Raw genomic sequence first — 12,115 nt, 5'->3', positions numbered from 1 at the left:
ACCCAAATTATAACATAGCCCTCCAGGATCTGAACTTCTCCTACAAACCCAATCTAGTAACACATCCCATGGCTGCTAGGTGACCCTTTGGCAGATCTTAATTATTAAGTGTAAAGGAGTGTTTTCTACCCTTCTGCTGTTCTCTTGGTGATCTTCTCCTTTCACCCAAGCAGAATCAAACCCCCTCTCTTTCTTGTCTGCTTTTTATAATGAAGGTCCAGTCATTTAAGAAGGCAGTCTATTAGACTTGTCTTGAAACTCTCTGCTATAACATTGCAGAAATCAGGAAGGCAAACCTTTGCCTAAAAACAGAGCCAAACACAAAGGGGTTATTTGGTGGTAGTAGATGTCACTTTTAATTTTTCCTCAAAGTCAATCACTAAACTTGCTTGTTATGGTCATCTCTTAGGTCTGCTGTGGCACAGTTGTCACTTTCCCTACCAGGCAAGGCCTTTTGAAACTGATAACAAATGGTGCTCTGTCTCCATCACTGCTGGTGAATTCCCAGTTATGAAGATGCATAGGGCTGGAGTCTTCAGTTAGGATTCAGGCATTGCCTTGAGAACTGGCCTTTTCCCTTAAAATACAGATGATAGGGAAAACAAGGACAAGGGAGCTTCAAGGAGCATGTCTGGAATGACAGCAGCCCTGTTATTTTAAGGGACACTGTCAACTTGAAATCTAGTCATTTAAAAAGAAAATGAGTTAAATGCTTTTTTTCCATGCCATTGATTCTCTCTACCGTTTTTGTGGGGTCCTACAATCACATTTTCCTATTTTATTAAATGTTTTTTCCTCCCCTGTTGCGGTGACTGACCCTGCTAAGTAGTGGGGTTGTATGGAGAACAGTGAAAATGGCTATATATTTTCTAATCACTTCCTGTTGTAAGTAATCCTGAATTCTACTTATGAGGGATCCAATATACTACCGCACATCCCACCTAATATACCTTTTCTTATCTCCAGCATTCATAGCGAAGTGTTTCTTGTAAGTACTTTTATTTTTCAACACAGATTTAGACAGTGAGGTTGGATTTACTCCAGGGGAAGAGTAATAACTTATAATATTGTGGTTTCTCACATGAATTTACTGTATTTAGTATGTACTTATTTATGAATTATTCAAAAATCACTGTTCTCATTTACAAGCTGGGAATATTGTTTTATTATAAGCAGAATGGAAAATGCTTTGTGCTCACTGATACTTTATCCTGCCTCCAGAGTGTCTGTGCAAAAAATGTTTTAATTTTTAAATTAAATTAAAGGTGAGGAAGGGAATTTGTGGAAAAATTAGTATGTGATCATGTAAATAAAGACTATTATTACACATGTGCACACAGGGGGCTAAATAATGTTGCACAGGCAATCTTAATTCTGGCAATTCCTAACTTTTGAGTGCTTGACTTTGCATCCTCAATGCTCTCTTAACATGTTTTTGTTTAGAGAGACAAAGTGGATAAGGTAATATCTTTTAGTGAACCAACTTCTCTTCCTCAGGTTACTGTATAGCTTGAAAGCTTTTCTCTCTCACCAACAGAAGTTGGTCCAGTAAAAGATATTAGCTCACCCACCTTGTCAGTCTGTCTAATGTCCTGGGGCTGACACAATAACAGCACTGAATATAACATGTTTTTGTTTGTAATTTCTTAGGTTTATAAAACAGCAAAATTAAAAAAAAAATTCATTATGTGGAAACTTATGGACACTGACATGGGTCATCAGCAGGGTTGGATCCTTTACCTCCATAGCACAGACCTCTCTGACATTTAAGCTAATTGAGTAACCGATGGCAGAAGTAGGTTATCATCCTTTAGGCTGACTGGTCGCTAGAGGTGGATGAGACACACACTTTGCCACAGATATTTGCTTATAGCAGAGGAATAGCAAGATGCAAGGATAGAATCATAGAAATGTAGGACTAGAAGGACCATAATAGGTAATCTAGTCCAGTCCCTTGCACTGAAGTAGGACTATCTATTATCAAGAGACCATCCCTGACAGGTTTTTTCTGACCTGTTCTTAAAAACATGAGAGATTCAACAACCTCCTACATAATTTGTTTGAGTGCTTAAGTACCCTGACAATTAAGAAGTTTTTCCTTATGTCTAATTTAAATCTCTGTGGCTGGAATTATCACCCTTTATAACAACCTTGAAGACTGTTCTCATGTACCCCCTCAGTCTTCTCTTCTCCAGACTAAACAAACCTATTTTTTCAAATCTTTCCTCATAAGTTATGTTATGTTTTCTAGACCTTAAATCATTTTTGTTGCTCTCCTCTGGATTTTCTCCAATTTGTCCATATCTTTCCTGAAGTGTGGTGCCCAGAACTGAAAACAGTACTCCAGCTGAAGCCTCATCAGTGCTGAGTAGAGTGAAAAAATTACTTCTCATGTCTTGCTTCCAACACTCCTGCTAATATATCCCAGAATGATGTTAGCTTTTTTTGCAACAGTATTACATTGTTGACTCCTATTTAGTTTGTGATCCACTATAACTATATAGTAGGCCTTGGGTTTCATTCCAGGTTCTAGAAGGGACTGTGCTTTAGTGGTCGTAGACCCTACTGCCCCTGTTCTCTCTCCCCCTGAAAGCCTGACCCCTTTGCCCCTCTCCTAGTCTCCTCTCTCTTCCCCTAACTCCTGGTCCTACCCTGATCCCTGGGCTCCTTGTCCCAAACTACCCCCTCATGTGGTTCTTTTCCCTTCTAGAGTCCAGTTAGATTGGTTCCTCCTCTTTGTTCCTTGAGTACCAGAAGGCAAAGCAGTGAAAGCATAGGAGAGACAAGTCTCCCTGCTCTCATCACAATGGCCTGCACAAGCTGGGAGAAGCAATTGCAAAGGAAGTCCTTCTCAGCCCCTGCAGCCAAGATGGAGGATGCTCAGTTGCTCTGTGGGGAAGGTCTGTGCAAAGTTCCGTTGGCGCACACAAGTTCCCAGGGGATGGAGCCGATCCAGTACAGACAGATTCTTCAGAGAATTTTGCTGCCAAACTTCTAACAAGTCTGGACTGAGAATGTGTGAAATGAGATTTTCAGAGTTTCTCATGGGAACATCCTTGATACAAAGTCCAAATTTCAAATCCCTTCTCCAAATCATGGAGGCACAAGAGCATCTCAACAAAATGGTGGCATGAATTTTTTCTGACATGGACAAAACACATTTTTCCTTAAGTTGATTCTCAGAAACAGCTCCATTTTTGCTGAAACAAAATAAATAAATAAATTCAGCCTGAGGCAGACAGCTGACATGGAAAATGTCAGCCCAAATGGTTAAAGATTGGCAAAGTTATAAACTTCTCCTAACAGATTTTATAGTGGAAAGTGTCAGGCAACCTTAAGTATAGGCATCACCACCTGTGCCTAATCGCTGCCTGTGATAATGAACAATAGTATTGAACCTTGGAAAAATTAATCTTCAAAAATGTATTTCAAATGCTGTAGAACATTTTTTGTTTTAAATCAATTTTTCCAGTGGTCAATTCAGATTTTCCTATGCAAAAAAAAAAATTTTTTTTTTATTATTGAAACAAAGGAAGTAGTGAAAAGGAGTAAATCTCAGCTTAAACTCCCTACCCAGAAAGGTCAGGAAAAGTAGTGCTGGGAGCACTTTTTCAACCAAAACTATTTTTTAGTGAAAAATGCAGATTTGGCAACACAGAAACATTTAAGGAATTTGTATCAATATCACCAAATTGTTTAATAAAAAATCTTAATAGAAAATTACAAAACAATCTAAATGTTTCCTTTTTGGAATAGGACATTTTGATTTTTCAGTTTGAAATGACTTTGTTTAGAAATTTCTTTTAATTTTATTTAATTACATTTTTTTTTAAATCCTCAAAATTAAAATGAAACACTTTCTTGTTCAACCCAATATTTATTTTTTTTAAATTTTTGATATGCCAAAAAATTTTGGTTTTGGTTCAATCTGAAACTATTTTTTTTTTCCCTATTTTTTCAGAATTGCTAGTGAACCAAAAAATCCATTAATCATCCACCTCTGCAGAAAAAGTTACTGTAGGACTTAGCCTCATCTATTGTTTGATGAGAGGATCTATTTGAAATTTTGGAAAACATTTTGAAATCTGTATTTGCTATAAATAGTTTAAAAGTTATCACATCTGGTAACTTTTTTCCAAGATATTGTTGCAGAAGAACTTATGTCCTTCCATTCTGGCAGTTATTTTTTGCCCCATATCAGTGCAATAAAGGTTTTTTTTAAAGTTACACGTGTACTCAAGGTGTCCCTTTCAATGACTAAACTTGCTGTAGGGATAGGTTTTGTAGTAAATAGATTGTTAATGTACAGGAAGATATTTTTCAAGTATCATCCATTAACCAAACTGCTGTGAAATATATCTGATATTTTGATTGTAGTGGTTAGAATATGAAGGAATGCTTTCCCCCATCCTTTGGAGTTTCAGAATGTTTCACTGGGACAAAGGGGTGCAGCTTTCTTTTAATTTCCACTACAGAAACCTTTCCAAGCAATACCTGGTCCTATAACTGTAACCAAAAGATGGCAGCATGTTGTTTGCTATTCCTTTTCTCTCACTTTATGGAAACACTCGCAATAAGCAACTCAGCTTTATTCCCATCCGTTTGCAAAGATGCCAGGAAGACTGGCATAGTCATGCTGACTAAGGGAGGTAGGTAATGACTAATGTGAATTCAGCTGTTTATTGCCATTTAAAGGAAAGGTGGGAATGGAATGCATTCCCATGGAATACAAGCCAGTAATTTATCTCAGTTGGTTCAGTGATAGCTTGATTTGCACCTCATTTGGTTGACTTCTGGCACAAGATAGGAAACACCTCTTTAAAAAGGTTACATTTTAGCTCACTGTTAGTCTGCTGAGGTAACTTCAGGAAGAACATGTCCTTTACTGCTTGTTAATAATCTAGGCATTGTAATCAGACTATTTGAAAAGCCTCAGGTATATTATTGATCTGTGAGACTTGTACTGAATTTTGTTTCTGGTGCCCACCTTGGATAACTGGGCTGGGTGCTAGAGACCTCCGCAGGAGCAGGGAGAGGAGGAGGAATCCTTCATTCAGAGGTATACAACAGTGAAATGCTACGAATATGCCCGTTGAGTTTTTGCTGCATTTCTGCATCAGTATAAAGGCTTCTTTGAGTGATTGGTCATGTCCATTCCATTATAGGTGCGTGCACGCCACCATGCACTTCCCAGAACTTTTTTCCCCTTAGCAGACCCCGTAGGGCCAGCTCTGGTGCCCCCTGGAGTCCTGCGCACATGCCGTGGTATATGAGGCACTGCCGGCCCTACGCCCCCCCAGTTCCTCCTTTCCGCCTGTGATGGGTGCTGGAACTAGCCTTGCTCTCTGCAAGTGCCATTCCCCTTGTTTGAACCTTTTGTTATTCAAAGTATTTTAGTTGGTTTTAAGTAGTTAAGTACTGTTAAGTGTAGTTAGATAGAAATCCCTGAGGGACTTAGGTGGCCGGACCATTCCCCGGTCACCTGGTTTAAGCCGTGTATCTCCAGCGGGAAGGCTTTCCCGCTCAGCGACCCCCACGATCGGTGCCTTAAGTGCCTGGGGGAAGAGCACAGGAAGGATAAATGTAAGATCTGCAGGGCTTTTAAATTGCGGACCCAGAAGGACCGAGAGATCTGGTTAAAAGCCCTGCTCGTGGAGGCAGCGCTCCGCCTGGCGTCCGAGCCATCCTGCTCCACGGCACCGAGCGTCACCTTGGTGCAGAGTGCACTGCCGGCACCGGGATGGACTCGGCACCGAGCAACGTCCCCGGTGCCGAAGAAGAAGAGGCAGCGCGCGGAGCATGGACACTCCCCTGCACCATCGGTATGGGCAGGGTCGAGTGCAGAGATGCACCGGCCACGGCCTGTCGAGTCTTCTCCAGTGCCTGCATCTCCGAGCAGGGAGCCTCCCCCAACTCTTGGAAGTGGGAGAGTGCCCCTGCCGACACTGTCTACACCGGAGGCTTTTCAGGCAGCAAGAGCCTTGTTGGCCTTGCCCACTCCACCTCCCCTCCCCGCTCCCTGCCGAGGGAGAAGGGATCAGTGTCCCAGGGCAAGCTCGCATTAGGTCCTCCTGAAGGGTGGTGGAGATCCCCGGTATAGGGAGGATGATCTCCCGCCGGATGGCCACAGGGGGTAGAGCGAGGACACTCCCCCAGCAGTCACTCCAGGTCGTCGTCGTCAAGCCGGCCTGCTTCGACTCAGGATGCGGAGTCTCCCTCTCAGCGCCAACGTTGGTCCCCGCCACCGGAGGCAGCGCAGGCCAAGAGGCGACACTCAGACAGCTCTGGCTCCACATTCATGGCACCGAGTTCGCCCGCACTGAGGCAGCGCATAACCTGGTCACCGTCGAAGTTTTCGGCACTGAGAGGCCGCCCCGCACCGAGGCAATGTGGAACCCTGTCGCCACGCGAAGACCCCGCATCACGCAGTCCCTGACGCAGAACCTGGTCACCGGAGTCAGGCTCAGCACCGCGGAGTTCAGAGCGGTGCTGGTCTCGGTCACTGAAGGGTAAGCGGCACTGTAAGTCCTCGGTGCCAAGACAGCGCTCAGGTACCTCAAGCTCCTCGGAGCACACCTCTACTCGCCAGCACCGTTTGCAGCGACGGAGGCAGTCCTCGTCCTCTAGCGTGGAGGCGTCGAGAGATCAGTGCCCGGGACCAAGTCCGTGTAAGGCACTGCAGGTCTAGTGGCTCAGGGCGCCGCGGGGGACAGTCGTCGGGACAGCTGACGCCCCCACAAGGTGCCACAGCTGGCGGTGCAGTCAGCCCCAGCTTGGCCTCAGGGTCAATGGCCACAGCAATGGCCTTATTGGGCCCCACGGGGCATCCAGATGGGACGGGCCACAATCCATCCTGTCAGCGGGGCTTCGGTCCATGCCTCTGGCTCAGGAGAAGGCCCATACACACCACTTTTCGGACGAGGAGTTGGATCCCATGGAGGGACCCTCTACGGGTGCATCCCTTTGTCAGGGAAGGGAACACCAACAAGACGGTCCTCGGCAGTCTTCTTCCTCCTCACCTGATGAGGCAGTCTCCTGGGTCCATATGGCACCCCTGAAGGATTTCAGGGCACACCAGGAGCTCCTCAAGAGGATGGCCTCTAACTTGGGGCTGGAGGTGAAGGAGTTAGAGGAGGCCGATGATACCCTCTTCAATGTGCTGGCAATGGCTCCCCCAGCAAAGGTGGCCTTACCAGTCCACGACAGGGTCCTCAAAATTGTAAAGGCCCTGTGGCAAACCCCTTCCTCGGTCGCCCCTACGTCAAAGGTGGCCGAGAAAAAGTATTATGTCCCGGCCGAAGGGTTCGAGTATTTGCTTACTCACCCAGCCCCGGGAACCCTGGTGGTAGATGCAGCCAACCAGCGGGACAGGCAAGGTCAGCCAGGTTCCACTCCCAGGGACAGACAGCAAGAAGCTGGATTTGTCTGGGAGAAAAATTTACTCAACGGCAGCCCTGCAGTTCAGGATTGCCAACCATCAGGCCCTCCTGGGTAGATACAATTTTAATTTGTGGGAGTCCCTCAGGCGGTTTGCTGAGGCCCTGCCCCAGGACCAGGCTGCAGACCTTACCACCATCCTGCATAAGGGAATCACAGTGGCTAGAGCAGTGCTCCAGACAGCCAGTGATGCTGCTGACTCGACGGGTAGGACCCATAGCCTCTGCTATTGCCATGAGAAGGTGCTCGTGGCTGCAATCCTCAGGCCTATCCCAGCAGGTGCAGCAGTCAGTTCAAGACCTCCCCTTCAATGGGTCGGCCCTATTCTCCGATCAGGCCGATGCAAAGCTGCACGGTCTGAAGGACTCCAGAGCCACACTTCGCTCCCTGGGCCTGTACCCGCCCCAGGCTTCCAGGTGGCAGGCATGGCCCCAGGCTCAGCAGCAGCCAAGGCCTCTATCTAGGCCATTTCAACCCTATAGAAATAGAGACAGGAATAGGGGGTTCAGAAGTAGGAATCAACCCCCCAGCTCGTTCTCATCCCCCCAACGGGTCCCCCAGGGGGTCAGACAACAGTTAAATAATTTAGCTCTGCCCTTTGGCCTACCTGCTGGTGGCAGACTCCCCAGGCAATGATGAAAGGTGTTCCGTTCAAGGAACTGCCCAGTCGGTCACCCTAAATTCTAATGCTTCGCTGTAGGATGGGGAGCCCGCATCAGCGCTGACCCAGGCAATCAGGGGCTCTGGTCAGAGGAGGAGAAGCTCCTGCACAGCAACATGAAGGAGCTGAGGGCCAGTCGCCTAGCGTATGAGGTGTCCCTTCGATTCCCGACAGCCAGAGTGGGGCAGGTGCTGACGGACAACACCGTAGCCATGGTTTGCATAGATAGGTATGGGGGAGAGTGCCCCTCGGCCCTCTGCAAGGACTCCCGGGAGTGGGGAACGACGAGGCAGGTAGCCTCAGCAAGTCGTTCCTACCTGCCACGACTGGCCGTTGCACCCGAACGTGGTGGCGATGTTCTTCCAGAAGGGAGACGGCTGCTTTCCCACCCCACGTCGGTCATCTCAGAGGCACATGCTGTTGAAAGGCCTATATAACTTAGAAAAGGACCCGTAGATTTTCATTCCTTTGCTACGTGAACTTGAATCTTTGGGGATGGGAGTGGGGGTGAGGAGATTGAACTTGTATTCTCTCTTTACTGTTGCTATATTTTGGATGTTATTCTCCCTAAGGCAGCACTGAGGTAACTTGGAGAATGTTTAGATCGCTCCATATCACTTGAGGGCTAGTGGCTGTTCTATTGTGCTGTCAGCTTGGCTCCTACAATCTGCCCTCCTATCTGTTCTGCTCTTGTTTCCCCTACCTTTCTATGGTGCAATAAACTCTTGGGACATGCTCCTGGAGGAGGCTGTGATGATTGGGTTGGCATGCATATTTAGCACCAATCACCACAATTTACATTATGTCTAGCTTACACCCTGTCTGGGGTCTTGTTTGGGTGTGATGCTGAGCACTGATTTTGCCCCATTGCTTTCTTTGTGCACACAAACATATTTGGGGAGGAGGTGAGATGAGAATTACTTCATGAAGTGTTTTGCATCTTTAATTGCTGTCGTCCTAGGAATTAGTTAATATAAATTTCACTGTGCCAGCATGAGCAGATTTCAAAGCTGCTTGCCTGTTGCTCTCTCTATTTCCCGTCTCTTGCTGAACAGCTGGTCTCGAGAAACAGAGAAAATGTTTCCACTGGGAGATTTCAAAGCCAGCTTGAAAGAAAAGGGACAGAGGGTACTTCAATATGTTCTCTCCCCTCACTCTTTCCCTCCCTGCACTATTAAAACACTCCAATTTGGAAATTGTCTATGTATCACTGGCTAATTTCATGCCTTCATGGACCCAGAGTCATGCATTCAGCTCAGTCTGTCTTTAACCTTTAATTAACTGGCCCACTGTGAACAGAAATTCTATTTTCCTTTATCCTTGAAAAGCATCTGCAGCACAAAGTTATGCACAAAACACCCAATACTTACATGTCAGCATGTGAGAATGCCAACACAATTTGGCATGACATGGGCAGTGTCCCAACACTGCTTTATTACATTTGTTGTTGAACTTGTGGAGATGAAGGGACTTTTTGAAGTTGCTGTGCTTGTGTCTAATCTACGTGAATGTGGTTTAATTGGGATCTTAAGGATGCCCTTTCTTTGCTCTGAAGAAGTTATCATTTCTGCTCCCTAGTCTTTTTATACTTTTCTCATTCTCTCCACTGACATATACAATTTACCTCACTTTTTGGGTTGGGAAGGCAGGCCAGAATTAATTCTCCTTCAGGAATGTCATTCTATCAGTAAAACACCTAGAAGTACACCTGTCCATTAAAATAATGAGTGCTAGTTGCTACTACTTTGGGCCAGATTTAAACCACTAACCTTGAGGTAAAACGTTTTTCATGTCATTAGCAAGTTTTTAAACCATCTGGTTCCCGGACTTCACTCTTATGGAAAAAGTCACAATTTAGTCTTTTCCTTTTTTAAGTTGTTTTCAGTAGTTAGAAAAAGTAGGTGATAAAGTTTTCAAAAGAGCCTATGTGAGATAGTCAGTGAGATTTAGCCTCCAAAGGCTCTCATCTTTGAAGGTATTTAGGGGCTTAATTCTCATTGAAATCAACTCCCATTGATTTCAATGAGAATTAAGCCCCTAAATACCTTTGAGGATCTGGACCAAAGTGCCTAAATCATATTGAAAATGGCACTTAGGATCTTTTGAAATTTGTATTCAGATTGTATGGGAGCGTGCGCATCTGTGTATTCCAAAGTTTATAAAAATTATTTATTGCTAACGCAACTTGCACCATTAAAACAATCGTTTACAAAATATGTCTTTGCATTTATATCTATGTATATTCCATAAATTAAAACTCCTTGCTATAGAAATTAAGGTTCATAGATTTCAAGACCAGAAGGGACAATGTGATCATCTAGTTTCACCTCCTGTATAACACAGGGCATAGAACGTCCCCAAAATAATTCTTAGGGCAGATCTTTTAGAAAAACAGCCAGTCTTGATTTAAAAATTGTCAGTTATGGAGAATCCACCACAACCACTGGCAAATTGTTGGTTAGTTAATGGGGAAAAAACCAGTCATTTTTAATAAGGGCCAATGTGAACATTATGGGAACGACTAAACAGTTAATAACTTTGCTGAATTACAGCCTTAATTTCTTCAAATATACATTGGCACTTTTCTCAACGAGTTTTAATTACATGAAAAGTTTGAAGGTTAAAAACATAGCAATTTTATGGTTTTTTTCCCCAAAATAATCTTTAATTAAAATATGACTATTAAAATATGCACATTTTTTCCAGCAACATATTAAATCAAAATGAGAGTGACACTATATCTTATAATAATATCAAATAGATATAAAGCCATATGAGACAGGTAAATCTGTCATTTATTATGTAATAGTTGATCGTTGTTTCCCATTTCTTTTTAACTGAGTTCTGAGTTTCTCTTGACTCAGGTATTTGTTATCAAAAAGGGGCTGAAAAAAGTGAGATCCTGAAGGAATATTTTCTTTGTTTCCAATTTTAATTAATAAACTAACAGATTTAGTTGAAAATCTTCGAAGAATTACATTTTGACTCTCACATTATGTGCTGTAAATTTGGGGAAGATATACTATATTCTTCCTACAAATCAGAGGATGAATTCTTTTAAGTGGAAACTGAACCGTTTCTTAAAAGAGAGGTACTGCTGCACCTTTGTGATATACTTAATTAGAATTCAGCATAAACTCTGGTCCATTCAACTTTAAACATTTAGAACTTCAAAAATGCTGAAACAGGGGTTTTTTTTGTTTTTTTTTTCCAAACTTGTTAATTAGATTTCAGTCAAAAATCAAGCTGAAAATGAAGACTATATATGCTGTATTAGACTCGTAGACGTTAAAGTCAGAAGGGACCTTCGTGATCATCTAATTTATGGTCTGTAAACTTCTATAAGAAATCATTGTTTCTATAATATGAAATGTATGAATGCATATTAAGTTGTACTCCCTTCATGTACCCTGAGGAGCTTACAGTCTAAAAGCCTTGACCAACTATTCCAGAATTTAGATTGGCTCAAGAGTTTGGACTGAACTACAAGTTCTCCATAGCACATAACAAAACTGTTATGTAGACCAAAGATATAATTATGATATAAATCACACAAACCCTGAGGTAACAGGATTAGAATTCTATATCTTCAGTTTAAAAAACACAGACCCCTGTCACTTGCATTAACAGTGATCTCCCATGGCTTGGAACACTAGTATGGCCCCTATCATCTCTGTGGGCCAGCCACTAGAGGGAAACAAAGCCAGCACATTACAAGTGCCTTGCATTGTCTAAGTCCCTCTACAAACCAACCAACCAGCAACAACTGCAAGCCAAAAATTCTACTGTGCATGTGAAAATAAAATACATTATATGCTCATCTTTTTAGAAGTACTGAGCAGATTTTCTTCAAATGTAGCTTGCACCATAGCTACAAAACAACTCAACTTTAAATAAAAAGAAGTTTGAGCAAACTTTGTATGATGCAGGCTCAACATTTTTGCCTGGAACAAGTAAGGAGTAGTAGATTTGTTTCGTTTTTCACAAACTGCATCACTTCAGCTCAAAGTGTCCCAC

Source organism: Emydura macquarii, unplaced genomic scaffold, assembly GCF_026122565.2.
Source record: "Emydura macquarii macquarii isolate MOO-44397 ecotype Brisbane River unplaced genomic scaffold, CSIRO-AGI_Emac_v2 contig_2795, whole genome shotgun sequence".
NCBI lineage: Eukaryota > Metazoa > Chordata > Testudines > Chelidae > Emydura > Emydura macquarii.
Note: the sequence above shows the minus strand (reverse complement) of the source record.